Genomic DNA, 12134 nt, shown 5'->3' with positions numbered 1-12134 from the left:
TGACTGTGTAGGATGTCCTAAGATGATTCCTTGTCTAGGCAGATGCCGTCTCTTAGACGAGATAATGAAAGAAAAAATTTGGTTATTCCTGTAAAGACTATACATCAGATGTTGTGATGTAACCTCCTTTGTGAGACTTTCTGAGGCAAGAATACACAACGTAAATCCTCCAGTCCTCAATCAAACAACTCCACACTGAAGTTGAGACCCTCTGTCTTACCCTCCTCCTCCCCACATTCTTCTGCTCTTCCAGCCTTCTCTGGATGCTGGCTGTGTGTCATAGGTTAGCAAGCACAGTCCCGGAAGGGATGTCCTTGCTAAGGGGTGCTTACAGCTTCCTCTGGGACCTGATAGAACCTATCAGCTGGCCAGTTTGAATATGGACAATTCTTTAAGCCACTTAAAGCTGTGACTGCCTCTGTGATACACACTTAAGAACAGACAAACTCCCCCCCAAGCTCTCTCTGGTTTCCGGCGCTGGCACAGGTGGCTGCAGGCCCCGTGTGGGGGCCAGCGGGCCCGGCCAGGCCCTGCTTGGGCCAGGCTGGGCCGGGACACGGCCATCCTGGAGCCGATGGACCTGTTCCAGTCGTGGAACTCCCCCCCACCCCGCCTTGCAGTGGGCAGCCGGAGTGGCCTGGGTCTCCCCCCTCTCCACTTCGATAAGCAACATTCCAGCTGCAAGGCCGAGGTGAGATTAACCCTTTTACTGCTGTGAAGAGCTGAAAACCTGAGGGAAGAGAGAGAGGAGATGCTTAAAGCTGAAATTCTGTTGTGAAGCTATGATATATCAGAGTATCCTGTTGTAATTTCATGAAGATATGGGGGGTGGAGTGTTCAGCTCGTAAGCAAAAGCACCTGCGCTGAGATAGGCAGATGCTGATGCAGCTATAATTTCATGAGAAGTTTGGACAGGGAGAGATGGACCAGATGAACCAGATGAGGACTTTTGCTCCAAATGGGAAAGGAGAAAACCTCAGTTCCTAGAGATGCTCCCAGAGATAGTCCTAACAATGAAGATGAGGAAGACCCTTTGCTCCCAGGGAAGGAGAAGGGCCTCTGGTTTTTGTTTCTGAACAGCTCAACCTTAAAATTGTACCCCGAAAAACTTCAAGAGTGGACCCTCGAAAGCAGTTGCGGGAAAAGCTGCAAGTCGGGGGAAGGGACTCACATCGTAAGCAGAGAGACTCCTCTTCCTAAATGGACTGAACAATATTTGGAAATGGGTGGCTGTCTCGTTGTGATACTGTTTTCATAGCACGAGCAAAAGGAGACTTCTCTTTCTAAATGGACTGAACAAGGTTATTATGGAAGTGGTAAACAGACTGAACATCTTAAGGGTTGTCTTTTTACATTGTCAGTGGGAGAAGGAAGGAAGGTGGGGGGAGGAGGAGAGTTCTGAAGGTGGTATAATTTTTTTTTCCTTCTTTTAGGTCTGTTAATAAACTTCTTTATATTCTTTCAAGTTGGTGCCTGCTTTGCATTTCTCCTAATTCTTATCTCACAGAAGATAAACAGTAATGAGTATTTTAGACCAAACCACTACACTGTGGTACTGGGAGCACAGCTGACATTTCAGGGAAGTTCCCCAGCCCCACCATGCTGCCTTTGATCAGTGCTGCACTCAGCACACTGCCGAGTCCATCTGCATACGTTGCAGAGAGGAATTGCTCTCCCTGTGCCCTGCCTGTTGCGTAGGGATCAGCTGACATGAGTCATGGATGGGTTTGGGATATCAAAGTCTGAAAGTCATAGATTACGGCAAACCTATAAAGAAAATGAAACCTGAATGAGATTCTTAACTGAAGTGGAAGTGAAAAGTGGTCTTTAGAAATCCAGTTTGAACCAGAGCCCAGGAGATGCATGTTCACCCTGCAATTTGGCTGCAGACTTCTTGTTTACTTTAAGGTGGAAAATGTAAGCTTCAGGCTTGCTCAGTCCTGCAGGAAAGAACAGTGTTTTACACAGTAATCCATCTTCAGGGACCACATTATGGGGTGAGAACTTAAGATTAGTCAACATCAGGAGGTTTAGCAGGCAGGTGTGACATCTTCCTTCTCTTACACATGTTTAACACCCTATGCAGACATTCTTATTCCAGAGGCAGATTGCTTCTTCAGGATTTTATCAGCATATTTTTCAACTCAAGTATCAATATTGTTTGGTAGGAAAATTTTCTCGCTTTTTTGTGGGGAGAGTAGCATGCAACAATGTATTCTTGTATATTTAGTTTCCGTTTGTGAACTGTTAAAAAGTAGAGATTGCCTCTGCTTGTGTGTTTCATGCTAAATTTGGCCACAGAAACTCTGGTGTTGGGAGGATATATAGAAGTTGCTGTAGTAAAAGAGCAGCACAAAAAGCCCAAACCTAGATACTTGAACAGAACCTAGGTCACCTGTATGGAAAGATGATTATTGGTTTCAGCACTAGGTATCCTCTATCACTGGGATTTTTCATCTAGCAAGAACTTTACAGATAAAATGGAGCATGGAACCCACAGGAAGAGATCTCCATCGTTACAGCTAGCTCAGGTCTTTGACATGGGACTCCCCAGACATCGCCCAAATGAGAGCCAGCCCATGCTTTGATAAGAATGGTAGAAAAGTTAGAGGTGCAGATGATGTTTGGCAGAATTTGTTCTTGTTAGTACAACATAGCTTCATTGGTCCATCTCACAGCAGAAATAAGAGGTGCCTTCAGCATCCACAGGCTGGTTAGTCCTGGTCCAGCATACTGAGGATAGATTAAAATAATCTGTTTGTGTTCCTCCTTATGTTACCCTTTGAAAATTGCTCCATTTCCCTCTGCCCTTAATTCAGCTGTAAAATGAGATAATATTTGCTGGTCTGTCTAGAACACCTGAGATTTGCAAAGGAGAAGAACATTAATAAATTACATAGATTTATTTTTTTTACCAAGGACACAACAGTAAGGATAAAAACCAAAAGGTTCTGAGGCAGCAGGCATACAGTTCTTACATCTGTAAAACAAGCCTAAGTAGCACAGTAATTTGCTCAGTACTCTTTCATGGTAATGAGCTTTTCTATCAAGAGGATGTCTGGTGTTGTTTCAACCATTTTCTTGGAATTGGTATTGCCATTTTCCAAGCTGACCACCTGGAATAATCTCTGCAGCAGGCTAAAGTACTACTGCCAACTAAAAACTACACTGCCACTGAAGGACTGGCTTCTGAGATCAGCAAACACAAGTCTCCAGTCCAGGAGGAAGCTAGATCTTTCCCAATGGGGTGTGATTAGCTGCTGTTCCTGCTGTATGCAAAGATCTCTCTCTCTTCCACTTCCCCAAAAGCAAGCAAAATCATGACACCCCAGAAAAGCTGTAGGAACTGTGATTCATTTCATGCAATGTCTCCATCAGCTAGTTATGCAGCACTGTCAACATCCAACTATTAAATAATCAAATCTCGAAAACTAAGCAGACTGGCAGCTTCAAATTGGATATAGGACCACGTATATACAGTTACTTTACTGTATTTTATGCTTAAGAACATTGCAAGCAAGTTGCAATTGCACTGCATGCAGGTTAGGTTTTTATTTCATATTTTTACATCCAGAGGTTGAGTTGCCCAGAGAAGAAAGCTGAGAGTCTTGTGTTTTCTCACTTGACTCTCAGACCTGGCACCTTAAGTGGCTTCTGCTGGTGTTTATTGAAAATAGCTACCTGTCCGGTGGGCAAAATGTTCAAGAGAAAAAGAAGTTAAGGAAACAAATCACATTTATAACAAAATCAGTGAGGTAATCTTGTGATAGCATAATGTTCATATTACAAAATTACTACTAAATGAGCATAGTATTACTTTCTAATCTAGCTAATGTCCAAGAATTTTACAATGTAACCATTATGTTTTGAAAGCAGGTGCAATCGTAATTGCCTAAGTAACTGAAGTGTCCTACTAACAGCGTGTATTATTGTTGAATTTTAAAATTCCCTGCAGCTTAGAATGGCACTTATTGTTGGAGATTGTAGGGAATTAATTTTGAAAAGAATGAAAACAAGAATGTAAAGAAAAATGGCAAGATTTCTAAGAATTGCAGCAGGTTCCAACATGGCAACTTTGTGCATGAGAGAACAGAACAGTAGACACTTTTTATTTATTCAAGAAAAATGCCATGCTTTGATCTCTCAGCCATGGGTTTAACACTTTAATTCCTTTCTCTGATTGCTACTGCTGGGGAGTGGGAAATGTTACCCATGAGTTGTGCATAAACAAAGTTGAATAAATCCCCAGTTCAAGAAAAAATAAGTGTATTCAGTGCTAACTTCCCAGATATCCCCAGCCAAAGTTCAGGTTCTTTCTACTTACATTGTATGGGTTTTTCCAAGCTGGAGCTGTCTTTTTATGAAGTAGTTATTATTGGCAGTGGTTTCTACAGCTACTCTAGCAGCTGCAGAAATAGCATAAGATGAAACTATGAATATCCACTCAGTTACCTTAAGTTGAAACTGCATTTATTTAAAGCAGAGAAAGCAATGAGTTGTATGACATGAAACTATTGTAAGAAACATCAGTAAAGTGACACTAACAATGCACAAGAAAGTACATAATAAATTTAATATTGCAATGAGTTTTAAATTTTGACCCGTTACATGAATCACCCAGTTTTTCCATCCACACTAGGTAGCTGATCCAGTATGTACTGCTCCTGAGGATCCAGAATGATCTGATTGCTGGTCATATACAGACTTGCATAGATTTGGAACTTCACTGTCTTCCAGGGAGCTGCTATTTCTCAAGTTTTACTCAAATCAGAACCAGTATCCTTAGGATTCACTAATATGTTCATAAGAGACCAGATATGTTATTGATTTGTGGCAGGTTCTGCCTGGTTTGTTGCAATACACCAGACTGCAAAATCCCCAGGTTGTCCCCTGGGAGGAAGCTGCAGTGATGGAAAACAGATACATCCTCCCCTTCACTAAAGGACCTACAGAGGACAAAGCTGACAATCTGGGAAGTACACACTGTTAAATGAACAGATGTGAAGTAAAGCCACTACCAAAACACTGCCGGCTGTGCTCAAGATGGGAATTCTGGGGACAAGAAGCTATATATATGTCAATATATTCTCAGCAGCAGACCACTCACCTTTCCTTTTTAAACTGCATTATCAGTGGACTGTATATTCTTGACCAGATATCTGAGGGTGTATTTTTTCCCTTAGTACTTTACTCCCTTGGCATAAGAGCTGTCACTGAAAGATATTTCCTTCATTTTGGAAGGCAAAGGTGAGAATGCCACAAGACTAATTCCTGTGACGCAATGTGCATTCATTGGCAGTGGCTAATTATAGCACAGAAAAATTACCAGCTTCCCCTGCTGAGGACAGAGTAGATGATCTCTGCTGTAGGACTGCACTCTGCTCTTAAGTTTTTCCTGTGTCACCATGCCCACTGACACTGCAGTGAAACAGCAGTTTGTCATTCCTTCTCAGGCTGCTGTGCAACAACAGCACTGAGATTTCTGAGCCTGGCTCCCGTTTTCAAGGTTAGCCAGGTCTGGTACTGACAGTAACCCATACTCATTCTCTGTCACCTCACAAGAATAAAGAGGAGCTAAAGAAAAACCCCAACCCCAAAACACCATGGCTCTTCAATTTAGACAAGTGTATGTCCAACAGATGGAGATGAAAGCAAGAAAAAAGTGGCTATCTTGATTCCAAGGCAATGACATGGAATAGTATTACAGCTGGTAAATAAGATTAATACAGCCTCACTTATGCCTATCTTACTAATGCTTTTTCTTTTCTATTTTTTCCAGACATTCCCCATCCTCTGGACCTTAACTCAGTTATAGCACAGTGCACTTCTAGATCTACATAGCTGGCCATTCCCTAGATTTGTGAGTTACTTCCTCACTTACTTTTCAAGATATTGCCAGAAATTGATATAAATTCTGTACCCCACCCCAGCGCACAGAGATGTAAGGTCTGTAAATATTTTTTTAATAAGTTTCTTTCTCTGCTGATTCAAAGGGGAAAAAAGTAACACAAAATGTAGGATATAAACGTATCACCCCAAAATTTACAAAACTTAACTTTACAGGAAATGTAATCCTAATGGCTGTGAAAGATATATGATAATTAAGAGACATTCACGTTGAACAACATGTTAGGACAGTGCTTTTGGAAACTAGGAAAAAATCCCAGTGCCCCTTTTTAGTAGAACAGAAAGTCTTTTATTGAAAGTTAATTTTGTGATAGTGTCTATAGTTAATTTATTAAAACAGTTGAGAATGTTTTAAACTGCTTTCCCAAGAGGAATTAAATTATTTTTGTTTAGTTTTTTTTTTTTACTTTTGTGTGAGTTATTTTGACAGTTTCAGGGACAGAAGTGTTTTGATTATTCCAACGATGCACATAGTCCCTCAAATTGCCTGTCTAACATGATTTGATACTGTCAACCATCCTGAATGATGTATGGGTAAGGGTATCATTTAGTCTCCAGGTACCTGAGTCCTCCATTTCTGTTGTAGCAGTGCTTTTCTAATATGGGAGCTAAATGGAGATCATAAAATCATTTAAGATAAGCTACCAAGTAGTCAGGAAAGAAATTATCTTTCTTGCTGTTATATTGAATTTAAATCGCTATGACTGAGAAAATTAGTATCTTGGATTCCACTACCAACTCCTTAAGTGAGTATTTTTCAGGGGATTTTTTTTTAACAAGATGATGTCCCATTTTCCAAAGCAAAGCAAAATAAACCAAAAAATTTTCAGTCCTCATTGTCTTTATAAAAGCAAATTCACATCTATTTCTTGGAAAAGTAACAAATCTATGTAAAATTTCTTGAAAAACTGAAAGCATGCTTGACCTTGAAGAATAAAAATCGCCAGGAAAACAGAAGTCAGGTTGCCTTTGCTTTATGATTTGCAAAATTTTCAGCAACTTGCCAACACGTGGCCGTATTTCATTACTACTGTGTGTGTCACAACCCATCTTCTCAGAAATACTGCCCTGGTCCATCCCCCTAAACTTAATGATGAAATAACTGGCTAATTTTAGTATTGGAGACTTAGAGTCATCAACAATATTTACCAAATTACAATAAGACAGCAAACAAGAATAACATGCCATCCTTCTAAGAGATATATATGGCTGTAATTACCTGGATATTTGAGCTGTAAGTAAGCTCTTGGATACCTTGTGGTTAACTGGAACATACCAAAGAAAAGATCAGGCAAATCTTTAAAGAACAGATTGCTCAAAAGGACAGAAAGAAAAGTAAAATGACTCCTAGTTCCAATGATAGTTGGCTAGTTAAATCCCTTGTCTAAATAAACAGCATAGTTTAAAGACAGTTCAAAGACAAACCAACCAACCAACCTAAAAACCCTGAAGTATTTCTGTGGACTTTCTTGTTTTCTTAAATCATTAAATTAAGTCAATACACCGTCAAACAATTAAAACACAGCACTCTACAAGACTCTGTAGTAATTTCCCCAGAGAAACACAGCATTATTCTGTATAAAACACGAGAGAAAAGAAAAAAGAGAGAAAGAATGTTCAAGAAAGAAAAAACCCTCTAAATGACAGAAAGTCAACCTGCTGCCTCTGCTGAAGTGTAATGTTCATTTAAATATAAATATATGCGAACAATTCACCAGCAGGATTGCCTCAGAAGGAGGAAGGCCAGGAGAAGTAGTTTGCTGCGGGCCATTTGTGACATCAATGGTACCAGGGCTCCTTGCTCAGTGAGGGTCTCTGCCCCAGGTCTTCTGGAAACACTGGCTGATCTCTGCAGGGAAAACTACTGAGATAAAAGGCAATTTATACTTCAGTGTATGAAGTACACCATCAGTGTCCTGATTAGCTCAGGCTAACTAATTCCCCGTACCTCTAATCCAAGAGTGAAAACTGTACTTTGCATGTAGCTTGGCAGGTGAATGAAGGCCTGCACTTCAATCAGCACAGTATGTTGTGACCCCTGAACAGCCGTGCCCATACTGGGGAGCCTGTGAAACACCTTAACTGGCCTGTTTGAGTAATTACCTTTAGGCATTAACATTTTATCTGAACTAGCAACTTTCAAAGCCTATTAGGCCCACTGGTCAGATCCTTTGTTAAACCCAAACACTTCTCAAAGGTTGTGGTTTGCTTAGTACATTGACATCCTGGAACAAGCACTGGAGTAGCAACTGAATTAGGATGGTCCAAATCTGACTAGTAATCAATTACATCAAAGTGATAAAAATAGACATATCTTGAAAGCGCTCCAGAGACTCCTTTGATGTCTCCTTTAGGAAACACAATAGGTCAAATTACATACTGCTGAAAACTGGTGTTAAGAGCTTGGTCATTTTCGGTAACAGTGAACCCATACAGACTTAGCTTGCAGTCTGAAGGCAGCCTGAGGGGACAAAAAACAGATGTAACAAGGAAAAGCAACCACCTCCAAAGGGATAGGGTAAAGTAGGTCACCATTAAACACCTTTTTGACAAGGTCTCCAACTGATGTAGCCTTGAAACTGATAAAACTCCTGAGTTGCTCCAGAGAGGAGTTTTGCCCACAGAATTCAGCCTGTGTTACCTTAGTTTAGCAACAGTGGCAAATTGCTTAGCCCTTCATACCCCTATTTTAAGCTGTTATTTTGCTATGTATGTTTATATTATGTGTGTTTATTCAGGCATGTAAAGAATTCATACAAAAGAAGGAAACAGAGGTAGTTAGTAACTGCCCAACAACAAAAAATTTCAGTTTTCAAATTTGGCATCATAATTACACCATGCACATGCTCATCTGACTTTCATGCTTCAATATCCACAGAGCTGAATCAGCACAGAAAATGAACATTCTTGTTGACAAAAACTGCTGGTGACTTGACAGGGATATATTTTTCCTCTAGATCAAATGGTAGTTTTGCGGGGGGAAAAAAAGCAACACTCTGTATGCATACTAATAAATTACCTGTAGTGATTTTCAGAGATCCTGTTGCTTAGGTCTGTGAAAACAGCATAAAGAATTTTATGTTGTCATACGTTTATTGTAAAATAGCTCTTATTTTCTGGAAGGATTTCAAGAGAAGAGAAAAATCTTCTTTAACTGAAAGGAAATTATGTTGTCACTATGAAGCTAAAAAAGTGCAAAATAATGAAGTGCTGAAGAAAATCCTGATGACCAGAAGGTTTTGTGGGGGACTTCAGTCTGTTTATCTTGGTGTAAATTACTGAAGTGCTCTATACTCTTGTGTATCTCACATGACTGTGCAAGCCACATAACCTTAGAATATCATTATTCAACACAGCACTCCAGGTTTTCACTGGGAGTCATATGTAGACTTAAACACTGGGTTTCCAACTCCCTACCCAGAGCAGCAACAACTTAAAATGCACTGATTTAGGGACTCAGCGTTTTGCTCCATGACATAGAAGTGAGACAAAAAGCACTTGTAATACAAAGGAAATGTGGATTAGCTTGGGAATCATTTCAGTGAGAATGTCAGAAAAGCTGTTGAAGAAACAATGGGAGATGAAGAATTGCCAACTTGGAATATCAAGAAAGTTACCTTTTATCTAGTATTTCTTAAAAAGCTAACTGCTGCCTAACACACTGACCTTGCACTTCACTCCAGATGTGAAAGGGGGTTGCTACCTCTTCTTTCTAACAGAAAGAGACATGGTCCCAGATGCAACAGCCAGGGAACTGAGCATGCACTACAGTCTTTAACTGTGACCTGGTCATCCTTGTTGAAGGGGAGAAGCCCCCAGCTACACAGAAAGGCCTGCTGGTCTTTGGAATTTGAAACAGATCAAGTAGAAACTCAATGGTATCCCCAAACCTGTTTTTTTCCACTGTCTTGTAATGGTGCTTGGAAAATTCAGCCTTTTTTTTGTTGTCGTGTTAGAAAAAAAAAGGCCAATGGAATGATCTTATTTTATTGGCTTTCTCCTGTCATCTCATTCTTTGTGGTATCCACTGAATCAAAAGGGTCCTCAATGAGGTGAGTTTTGCTCAAACTGAAGAAGGATTTGGCTGCAAGCTTGATTTACAATAATTAAAGGAAAAACAAGTTGGACAGGATGCTGAAGAGAAAATTGACACCTGGTAACACATGCAAACAGGGAGAAGCTGTTGTTGTTGTTGTTGATCTTAGTGCTTTATTTTCCAGCAGCAGAAGCTGTTGTGTTCCAAACAGGAACTAATTCGATGGACTAGATGGATATCTTGCTTTTGTTGAAGTAATTTTTTACTCTCCTAAAACGGAAAATCTTTTTGGAAAACATTTGCATCTTGTTTCCCCCTTTCCTCTCAGACATATGAAGCATCCTGTATAGAACGCTGCTTGGTGCCCAGGATGCTTGGCTGCTCTGCCTGTTTTGAAGGCAAGTAGAATAGCATGCTCCAAATATAAAACTGGCTGGTCTTGGGCAAGAAGTGGAAAACCAGCACTGATGTACAAGTGACCCACGTTAAAACCTTTACACTAAGAGGCTGAGCTGCTTCTCCCTCAAGTCCCTGAGGGGCAGTGCTATGACAGTGTAACAAGGCAACCTCCATCCATGGTCAGCCCATCCCTTCCTCTGTTGGACCATCACAAAGCAGCTGAAATGGACTGGTGAATCCAGCCTTCGGAGGCTGTTGATCGCTTGGCCACACAGGGCTCTGGAACACCATTCTTGAAGGAATGCAATTCAAAGACGGGGTTGAAGAGAGCTGGTCTGCTCTCAGTATTTTTGTGCAAACTGGCCCACACCTACTGAGCTATTTTGCATAATAAACCTCTAAAAATCTAACCCAACTCCACTACAGTAGGAGGATTAGATGTGGTAATGTCTAAAGTGTCTCTATAGCCACTTCTGAGAATTAGCTTCAAAAATCAAATTAAAATGAAGCAAACACAAATAGTTCCACAATAAGTTGCAACACCCTTATTCAGTAACCATCATCTGTGCCTCTTGCATTTTATATTACCATATGAGGAAGCTATGCAAAAGAATATACCTGCTACATGTGGTAAAGCTGAGAAACTCTCCATGTGAGCACATCAATGTATTCAGGTTTTGAGCCCTCACTTGCCCAAGTATTCCTAGTGATGTAAAAAAATCTATTTGGTTTTATTTATTTCCAAATACTGAGGAGAAAATACATGATTTTTACCTCACAGTTTGAGGAAAAGGAGATGAGAGTGAAAGGTATAATGTTCTCCAAGCAGGACTGTGCGCTGTGACTTGCAGAACTGGCCACAGAACTGTGACTGTATGTCTTGTTTTTCCTACACAAGCCATAATTTTTTGTTCTATTTCTCAAGTGTATTTGAAGGTCAGTATTTAAATTAGCAGATTTGTTTTTTAATAATGACCAGCAAGTGCAATACAGTGTTTGCCTAAACAACTATACTAAATGAAAACTTGCAAGCCTGTTTCTGAGCAATGGCTATAAACAAGAGCTATCCAATAAATTTTAAATTCTCTTTGGGGTCAAATGCTAATAGAGATACTGAATTTAACATGTAACAAAACTTGATTTACCAGATTAACAATTCCTGTTCTCTTAAATTAGCAGAGAAAATGACACACTGTCAACAGTATGTTTGTGCTGTTCTTAATTTCTTTTATTATACAGAAAATGTGAATCACAAGTCTGATCAAAAATGTTAATATAAAGTCATATTAGAGGTCATTAATCTCAAATAATAATTACAAAATGTAGAACTTGAATACTGCCAAGTATCTAAATCTCCTGAGATGACAAACAATAATGAAGCTCAGAAAGTTTGTGAGAAATTTACAAGGCAGAGGAAGATGTCTGTGATAGAAAGATAGACACGCTGGTGATTTGGAGCAGTTTAATAGCATCTGTAATCCAAAGCAGGAACAGCAAGGTGTTTTTCAGCAATATTCTTGACTAAGATGATAAGAATTAAAATCAAATAGTTTGGAATTACACTTCCTGAACATGCTGTTCCGTACAATTAAAAGAATAAGCAGTAAATGAAGACTACATAAGGAAGTTGCTAGGTTTGGTTTAGGCGATCATAGCAAGATAACTGGACTTTACAAGTACAAGGCATTGTATTCTCTCTAGCCCGTAAATATCAGTGTTAAAAAAATATGGCAGTCCTACTACAGTGCTATTTTAAAAAGCAATAAAAAACCCCATTGCTCTCCTAATTCAC

This window comes from Aphelocoma coerulescens, chromosome 4, assembly GCF_041296385.1.
Source record: "Aphelocoma coerulescens isolate FSJ_1873_10779 chromosome 4, UR_Acoe_1.0, whole genome shotgun sequence".
In the NCBI taxonomy this organism is placed as follows: Eukaryota; Metazoa; Chordata; class Aves; order Passeriformes; family Corvidae; genus Aphelocoma; species Aphelocoma coerulescens.
Note: the sequence above shows the minus strand (reverse complement) of the source record.